At 37.9% G+C, this 10,089-nt stretch overlaps 1 pseudogene; it reads left to right on the forward strand.

Annotated features, from left to right (window-relative positions):
- Positions 1-6,816: 6,816 nt before the first annotated feature.
- On the forward strand, positions 6,817-10,089 carry LOC141489477 (E3 SUMO-protein ligase KIAA1586-like; annotated as a pseudogene).

The raw sequence follows: 10,089 nt of genomic DNA on the forward strand, positions 1-10,089 counted from the left end.
AATAAAAGCTTCAATCTGGAGTGTCAGTGCTCTCCTTATGTTTCTGAATACAGATACATAAATACATATATACATATATATACACACACACACACACACACACACACATACATGTGTAATATAGATCAGAGGATCATTTAGGACACCACCATCCTTGGTTAACTTCTCTACAACATCAGGTGACAGGGAGCTCATTCTATCAAGAATTCCTGGGGAATGAGAAAGTTTCTCAGTCTCAGGACAAGTGTTCCAAAGATGAGTGGATTAATTACCCCATACACTTAATGTGGCCTAACATTTTTTCCAAGAAGTTATCAGACTCATTTATCTGTAGTTTACAGACTGCACCCTTTCCCCCTTTTTTTTGAAAATTGATACCTTTGTCCTCCAATCTTATTTTTCAGGATATTTCAAAAATCACTGCCAGACAATATCATTTGTTCAAGATCAGTCACTTGAATTCATTGAGAGATGCTATATACTATCTGATTTATCTTGGAATTTTACTCCCTAATTATTTATGGATATCCTTTCTCAACCAAAGATGATTCTCCTTGAGAGAGAAAAAAGAGTTGAGTTTAGCCTTCGTCCTGCCATCCATTCTCCACATCAAAAATCTTTATTGCATCTTTGATCTTCCTTTTGCATCCAACATAGTTATTTTTTTTAAACAAAATAATCCCTTTTCTTACCCTTATCATTTGTCACTACCTTACCTCATTTTATGGCATTAGTGCTATCAGCATTATAGGATGATATTATTCTTGCTTTCATCCCTCAGTGAATCATCTTCCCTGTGTGTCTTTTTAAAATCTCAGATTTATGAATAAAGCTCCTTTTACATCCACTTCTTATCTCTAGGTCCCTCTGCTCCTCATAGAATCATGTCTATATGTATCTTCAAAATTTTATTCTTGAGTGCTTGCAATTCACTTAGGCTAAAATTTCCCCTCCAATAATATTACAAACCACTTAGCCTTAATCTTTTGAAATCTATAATCTAGGCTGTGTGTTGGATGATAATCAGCTTTCCTCTCCCCTATCACAAATTCTAAAATGGAATGTTCACACCCTTCCCAAGATTCCTGTCATTTCTAAGCAACAAATTGCTCCTTCTTAGTCAAAAATGGGTCCAGATTAACAGTTGTCTTTGGCAACTTTCTCCACTTTTTTTGAAGGACGATTTCCATAGTAAGGAAGTCCACAAGTTTATCATTTATTCTACTTTTATCCAAGAGAATCCTCAACAAAAGCAAGATACAGAGGAAAGAGCATTGAATTTAAGTCATAAAATCTGTGTTATCTTTGGAAAGTCCTTTCCTTTCTTTGCCACACAATTTTCTTATTTGTAAAATGAGAGGATTAGACAAGAAATCTTTGTTTTTTTGCTTTTCACATTTTTGCAGGGCAAATGGGGTTAAGTGGTTTGCCCGAGACCACACAGCTAGGCAATTATTGTTTGAGGTCAGATTTGAACTCAGGTCCTCCTGACTCCAGGGCCAGTGCTCTATCCACTGTGCCACCTGGCCGCCCTTAGACAGATAACTTGAGGTTTCTTCTAGCTCTAAGATTATCTGGAATTTACCCTTATTACAGTATCACTTTCTATCCCTGTTGTTCTTCAAAATGCTCCACCATATTTCTTTCTATAATATCCTTGAGTATACACTTCCGTGAGTGTAAATACTATACAATGCTAACCACCTTTTATGTCTGCCATTCCTTTTGAATAAAATGTGCCCCCTCTTTCTTTACAATCCAAACCTGATTTCATTTGTAAAGGCAACTTCCAGTGTGAAAAGTTCCTCCACTAATGCAGATGGCCAACCTGTATCCCCTACGCTGGCTTCACTTTCTCCCCTTCCCAGTTGCAACCCCTTAGATAACCAGCTCTATATTTTACTCTTGAATCATTGATGGTCATCCAAACCAAATCTTGGATTAGGTACTCTTATCATCTGCCTCCTGCATTTTTTTCCATGTGCTGCTGAGCAGAGTTGGAGAGAGTCATGCAACTGTGATGACAAATCCACTACACTTGTCTTAAATTTAATGTGGCCTACATTGTAAAAAGTCATCCTTTTATTTCTCCCTAATTGATTCTCTCTTCCACTCCTCACTGTAGCTGTTCAAAGTCTTTTCTCCTTAAGCTTCCCACTCCAACCCTCTAACCATCATGAGTTGAGTACCTCTTTGAAATTTACTGAAAAATTGAGACCATCCACCATATTTGTCCTCTTTCTCTTCACAATTTCACAAGCCCTTGACATAATTCCGATTATCTCCTTTACTCCAATTTCTTTTGAAAATGTGCTCTTCTTTCCAAGGGTAACTTTCCTATTCCTTCCCTATTACCTACAAACATAGCCAGGTCTTCTTCATTTTTAGGAGGGAAAGAACAATTCTAGATTCTAAAAAAGCTGAGCAAATCAACAACCTGTATTTTTTCCTCCCTTTCTCAGCCAAATTATAAAGCTGTTCACACCTTCCTCTCCTTTCACTCTCCTCAATCCTTACCAATCGGGCTTCAGCCCTCATCACTCAATTGTTTGCATAGTTACTAATGAACTCCCAATTGCCAAATGAAATAGCCCTTTTTTCTTATCTTCAAACCATCTAGTTGCCAAATTTTGTCATTTCTATATGATATCTTGCACACACATCCTTTTCTTTCTTGCCTTCAGTTGTAACACTCTTAAGCCTTGCTTGATCTTAGGAAGTCTTTTGCTTTTGGCTCAAAGGTCTAATGTTTAGCAATGCTTTCCAGATGTCTTCTTAATCTCGATGCTTGGATTACCCTAAGTGGAAAGGGATCATCAGGTTTGACTCTGCAGCATTTGGCATTTGTCAACTGTCCCCTTTTCCTCGATATTTCTCTCTAGCTTTTCGTGACAGTGCACTCCATTGGTTCTCCATCATGTCTGATGGATCCTCAATTACTTTGCTGGTTCATCATCCATGTTCTGCCCTGAACTAAGGGCAAGATACCCAAAGGCTTTATCTTATATCCTCTTTTCTACATCTCAGCTCTTATAGGTTTAATTATCTCATAGAGGGGATTCCTATATCTTTAAATTCAGCCCTAGCCTCTTCCTACTGCACTATTGATTATTAGACACTCTGAATGTGGTGCAACTCAAACTCAACATATCCAAAACAATTCATTATCTTTGCTGAAACCCACTCCTTTTTCTGAACTTCCCCATTTCTGGAGAAGGTACTACCTACCATCCAGTTACCCAATTTCTCAACTTTAGTATCATCCGTGATTTCTTATCCTACATATTCAGTTGTTGGCAAATTTTGTCATTTTTTCATAACATTTCTTGCATACATACCCTTTCCCCCTTGCCTTCAGACAGTAATACTGATGAAAGCATTTTCTGTTCTAAAGAGTCTTTAGTCTTTGATCCAGGAAGTCTAATCTTTAGCAGTGCTTTTCAGATTCTTTTTTCTTAATATGAGTTGTCCATGCATGGATCACTCTTAAATGGAAAGAGGCATCAGGTTAGACAACTCTTTGGAGACTTTCCATCATGTCATGAATACATGACCCAAGGAAGAGGGTGAATACTCTGTGTTGGCATTTGACAAGCTGTTGCCTTGATACTCTTCAGCATGGTATTCCCTAGTCCTCATCCTGCTGCTGGTACTCTTCTGCTCATTATGATCCCTCTCACCTGAAGGCAGCTGTGCATCCACCTTGTCCTTTGAAGCATGAGAAGTTGCTTCCTCCATAGATATTCCACTTCTCCTTTGAACAGGGGTAAAACAAAGATGAGAATTCTCCCAGGCGTTATTATATCTTTTTTATTTCAGTTACCTTTCATTCTTTCAAGGAACATTTCATTCTGCCCAATCACCAGAAAAAGAAAAATGCCTGAAAAAGGACCTGAATTTTCTATTACCCCCCAGGCTTTAGATACCCTGTGTCACTACCCCCATCTCAAAATAAATTCCCCATTTCCTTTAGATACAACTATGGTCACAAGTCACTTAGACTTCATATCTTTTATATGGAAAAAAGAACAATTTTCTTAAAATTTCTTAAAAATAACACAATATCAAGGAAATCATCAACAGTACTTCCATCACCTATAGCCTGCATCTTAAAATGTGTCCATCTCCTCCCAACCTTCCTAGGGATGGAAAGAGAAGTAAAAGGAAGCAGTCAATGTGCCTTCAGAAATCCCTCAGTCAAGGGGCAGCTAAGTGGTACAGTAGATAGAGCCCCAGCCCTGGAGTCAGGCATACCTGAGTTTAAATCCAGCCTCAGACACTTATTACCTAGTGTGTGGCCTTGGGCAAGTCATTTAACCCCATTGCTTTAAATTAAAAAAAAAAAGAGAAATTCCTCAGTTCTGGAAAGACTAGAGATTCCAACTTGGTGTATAATGAAAATGACCCAGGAACCAGATGAGACCTGGAACTCCACTGCTTCTTAGTCATGTTTGACAGCGGTGGGCAAAGATCTCACAAGCCTCCATCTTCTTCCTCTTGGGCTCATAGTGTGACCAGATTACATACAGATAGAGTGACCCTCAAAGTCAGGACACCAATTGGAAGGACAAAGCCAATAGCACTCTTCCATCTCCATGTGATAATTGGAGTGTTACAGTAATTGTAATTATAGTAGGCATTTTTTTCTCATGATACCATATGACTGAGTTACAGAACACTATAGGCTATGAAGACTTAACTGTGAAGGTCATTCAAAGGACGATGTTGAAGTTAGTTGTCCTTCATTCTGGAAGAGGAACAAAATGACATCACTATGTTAGAGCCAAGTTATAATGTGTCTCACTGGCTGATCAGACCAATATGAACTTGGAATTCTCTACCATAGGTCAAGAACAAATAGTCAAGTGAATATTTGGGGTGGATTCTCTAAATTTGAGCATCTCATTTCTTTAGTTTCTGCAATTCTGCTTTGCTCATTGAGCACAGTATCTTCTCTGTGATCTTATGCTCCCATGTCTCCCATGCTGTGCAATCAGTTCTAAAGTTCTTAAGAAAGACCTTGAGAGTGTCCTCATATCACTTTTCTGACCACTTGACCTGTGTGAGTTCTCCATAAAATAGTCCTTTTAGGTAAGCTTATGTTTGGCATTTGAACAACATGGCCAGTCCATCAGAGTTGTGCTCTCTGCAATAGAGTTTGAATGCTCAGCCATTTAGTTCTAGAAAGGACCTTGGTGTCTGGTATCTTCTCCTAACAGGTCATCTACAGAATCTCCCTAAAACAATTCAAATGGGAGTGATAAAATTTCCTGGCATGACCCTGGTAGGCTATCCAGGTTTCACATACAACAATGAGATCATCCCAACATGTTGGTAGACCTTCAATTTGGTATCAGTCTCTCTCCCACACATTGTTTGGAGTCCCCCAAATCCTGAGCTAGCTCTGGTAAAGCGTGTGTCAACCTCATTGCCAATGTATACCTCCCAAGAAAGGACACTGCCCACTGAACTTACCCACAGTATTCAAAATTTCTCCATTTGGATCAATGGTTCCACATATGGATGGGGTGCTGGCGGATGGAGCACCTGTGATTTCTTGGTTAGGCCTAAATTAGTACACAAAGCAGAGAATTGATCCACACCTTTGTTGCATCTCATCTTTAGAGGCTGCATTGTTGAGGTACATTGTAGGTGTGAATAAATTACAACATATTCCTGAATAAGAATTATGGAGAAACAAAATAAGTGACATTATCAGAAAGATGTACGATTTTAAAAGGTAGAGGTGCTATCATGTATTGAGAGCAAGAGAGAACAATAAGAGGACATAAAATCTCCTTATCCACACAATTTAAACAGATTTAGAGGCGAGGAAGGAGCCAGCATTTATGCTAGGATATGGACAACAATTTCACACAAAAAAGAACACATGGCTAGATTGCAGGGTATAATGGCATTGATGAGATCTTGGAATATCAAAGTAAGTTTTTACTGAATAAATATTTGTATGTGTATTTTTATAACTCCAGTCAGAACTAATAGTTTGGTATTTGGACATGACCCATTTGGCCATTGTAGACATGTTTATTGGTTGATTGTGTTAGCTAACCCTCCAAACTTTGTATCATCTGTATATATATAATAAGAATAAAATGTATTATTATAATATGTATTAACCAAAAAATTACACTCACATAGCATTTTCCTTAAAATATTACCATGGGGGGGTGGCTAGGTGGCGCAGTGGATAGAGCACCAGCCCTGGAGTCAGGAACACCTGAGTTCAAAGGCAGCCTCAGACATTTAATAATTACCTAGCTGTGTGGCCTTGGGCAAGCCACTTAACCCCATTGCCTTGAAAAAAAATATTACCATGAGGTAGATAAATATAATAATTTCCCCATTTTATAAGTAAGGAAGTTGAAGAAAACAAATGATGTGCCTTTGTTACACAGTTAATGAGTGATACAACTGAATTCAAAGTCATGTCTTCTCTCAATTATTTAAATAAAATAAATAAAGTGATATGTGTAGATGATACAAAAATTGGGAAGGATAGTTAACATGATCAACCAAAAAAATATTTATTAAATACCAAGAACTGGGTATAGAAGAAAGAGGCAAATGATAGTTCTGCCCCCAGGAGCTTACAATCTAATAAGGAAGACAACATGAAAAATAATAGATACAAAGCCAGCTAAATTCAGAATACATAGGAAATAATTATTAGAGGGGAAGGGTTATTGAGGGGGGTAGAGAAGACACCCTGTAGAAGATGAAATTCTAGTTGAATTTAAAGGATTTCAGGTCAATTGATGGACCTGAGAAGGTAGGGAGCATTCTAGGCATGGGGGAATGGGGGACAGTCGGCAGAGCCAAGAGGTCAGTATCACAGGATAGAAGAACAAGGGTCAGGGAAATAAAGGTAGGAGGGGGCTAGATTATGAAAGTCTTTGAATGTCAAATAGAGTATTTTATATTTGCTTCTGGAGGTAAACCCTTGGAATTAATGGAGTTACTATGATCAGACTTGTATTTTAGGAAAATCACATTAGTTATTTAATCATTTAATGGAATACAGTAGGGAGAGACCCTCCAGCAAGGCTATTGCAATAATGAAGGTATCAAGTACTGAGGGTCTGCAAACAATGAATAACTGAGGATTTTAAGAGATTTTGACAGATTCTATGTAACCTTTGGCTTAATTGAATTAAGATGAAATTTAACATGGATAAATGTAAAATCTTACATGGGTTCAAAAAATCAACTTCATGAGTATAGAGAGGGGAGATATTTTTACACAGCAATTTATCTGAAAAGATCAAAGGAGTTTAGTGGGCTAAAATGATGTGGCATCCAAAAAAGATGATCTTAAGCTACATTAAGAGAAGCATATTTTCTCAGAATGAAGGATGGTCCTGCTCTATCTGCTCCAGGTATATCACTTCTGGACAATGGGTTCACTTGAGGGCACCATATTTAAGGAATGCCATATTAGCATAAAGGGGTCAGCCAGGATGGTGAAAGGACTTCTCTATGAGGGTTATTTCAAGAATTAGAGATATTTAACTTGAAGAAGGAATGATTTAGGGGTCAATGATCCCAGTCTTGAGATATCTGAGAGGATTTCACTTGTTTGACCTCTAAGGGAAGAACAAGAAATAATTAGAAGTTGCAAAAATAATGATCAGAACCATCCCAAAGTGTATTGAATGACTGGCTACCTTGAGAGATGGTGGTCTCCACTTCATGATCTCTACTCTCTCTTGACTTTCATCCAGTTCCATAACCACCCGCTCCCTCACTTGCATATTCAGTAACATCTCTCATATCTCATCACTTCTCATCACTCACCACCTTTGTCTATGACCTCATCACTTCTCACCTGGACTAGTCTCCCTGTTTTGTCTTCTCTCCCACCCCTCCAAATCATCTTTAATACAGCTAGCTGAGGGACACTTCTTTAGCACAGGTCTGACCATGTCATTCCCTTCAGAATAAAACAAACTCCTCTGGAACTCTCACAACCAAGTCCCTCTCTTCCTTAAATGTATCTGAGCTCCACAGCCAAGCTAGACTAGCCTCTTGCCATCCTTCCCATGGGACGCTCCTTCCTGACTTGGGATGCCTTAGTACTGGCCATTCACTCTCCCCTCTTCCTCCAAGAATGTCTTACTGCTTTTAAGACTCTATGGAAAAAAAAACTCTATGAAGCTTTTCCTCATCTCCCTCCCTCTCAGATGCTGCTGCTGCTTTCCTTCCCCAAATTACATTCGGTTTTTATTTTTTGCTGTTTACACAATTGCTTCTTCCCCAGTGGGCACCTGAGAGGCAGTGTGGTGTAAGAGGTGATGATGCTTTGTCTTCATTCTCGAAGAAGACCATGACATCAAAGAAAGTGATGCCATGACAAGCACATGGATTGGATATGAGTGAGACTCAGATGATCAGGGTTCAAATTTCAGCTCTCCCACTGAATAAGCTGCACAACCTTAGGCAAGTGAACTTCTCTGTGGCTCATTTGTGTGTCTCAGACACACAGACCTTGTGTGTTTCTACCAGTCTAGTTGTTCAGTGTATGTCCAACTCTTCATTACCCTGTGCACCATATTGTCCATGGAGTTTTCTTGGCCCTGAAGTGGTTTGCCATTTCCTCCTCCAGTGGATTAAGGCAAACAGAAGTGAAGTAACTAAACCAGGGGCACATAACTAGTATGTATCTGAGCCTGGATTTGAACTCAGGTCTGAAATGCCACCTACCTGCCTTCACTTTCAGATACAGCCTATACTAGATGGTCACCAAAAGCCCATCCAACTCTGAAGTTCTGTATGTTCTGTATTTTAAAGTTGAGTGGTTTTCCTCTCTGCCTAATCCTGTACTGGAGTTAATTTGTACTCGTGCGCGAGAACCAATTGCTCTATTTCCAGGAATCTTGGATGCTGGTTGTTAAACACAGCCATTATATAATTCAGTAAGTTCCCATTGCATTAAAAGAATTGGTGTCATCTACAGAAGAGTATATTTGCAATATGCTAATCTACTTTAAATGACTGTGGTTTTAATAATGAATATTTGAAAGAGAATTTAATTGCATTATGTTCTGATGGTGCTAATACAGTGCTGGGAAGAAAGTCTGGAGTAGCTATCAAGCTGTTAGAAAATTTTCCTAAAATCATCATTTGGCACTGTTTAAATCATCAGTTGCAATTATCACTTGATGGTTTGATCTAAGCAATAAAACAAATTAACCATTATAAAATTTCTGGATAAAATGTATTCTATTTATAAGCAATCTAATTAAAATCCAAGTGAACTAGAAAATGTAACTAAAGAACTCAAAAATGAAATTATTAAAATTGGTAAATTCCTGGGCCTGAGATAGGAAAGCTGCTGTACTATAGCTCACATATCCAACACTATATATGCATTTTTCTCATTCTTATTCTAGTTTGGCAAAGAGATGTTAACATTAATTTCTTGCTTTACTGATTGGCATTCTTGAAGAATTTTTATTCCTTTCAACTGCATTGCAGTTTAGATCATCTAAGATTCACACAGGACAAAAGTTAATTAAAAACAACACGAGAATTTTGGAAAATGTAAAGACAGGTATGGAAAGCATGAGCCTCAAGCTGATGATCTGATTAAGGTAGATAAATTAAAGACATTGCACTGAATAAAAATAATAACTTTAATATTCTTCTTAGAATTATGTTATTAGGGGCAGCTAGGTGGTACAGTGGATAGAGTACCAGCCCTGGAGTCAGGAGGACCTGAGTTCAAATCCAGCATCAGACTAGCAGTGTGACCTTGGGCAAGTGACTTAACCACATTGCCTTAAATAAATAAAAAAAATTTTTAAAAAGAATTATGTTACTAGAAAATATAATTCAAACTATGAACTTACAGTCTTTCACCTATCAAAAATTATTTTGATTAAGTAGAACTATCGACTTGTTTTTGTGAAGAAACTAACTTCACCAAGGAGAGCTGGTGAAAAAAAATTGTATCATTTAAGTGAAATTTTAAAACATAATATTGATTTGAATGCCATTGGTGATTTTGTAGCTAATAATGTAAAATCAAATCGTGTTTCAATTGCTGCAACTCTACAAAACATAAAGTAG

Source organism: Macrotis lagotis, chromosome 5 (assembly GCF_037893015.1).
Source record: "Macrotis lagotis isolate mMagLag1 chromosome 5, bilby.v1.9.chrom.fasta, whole genome shotgun sequence".
Lineage (NCBI taxonomy): Eukaryota > Metazoa > Chordata > Mammalia > Peramelemorphia > Peramelidae > Macrotis > Macrotis lagotis.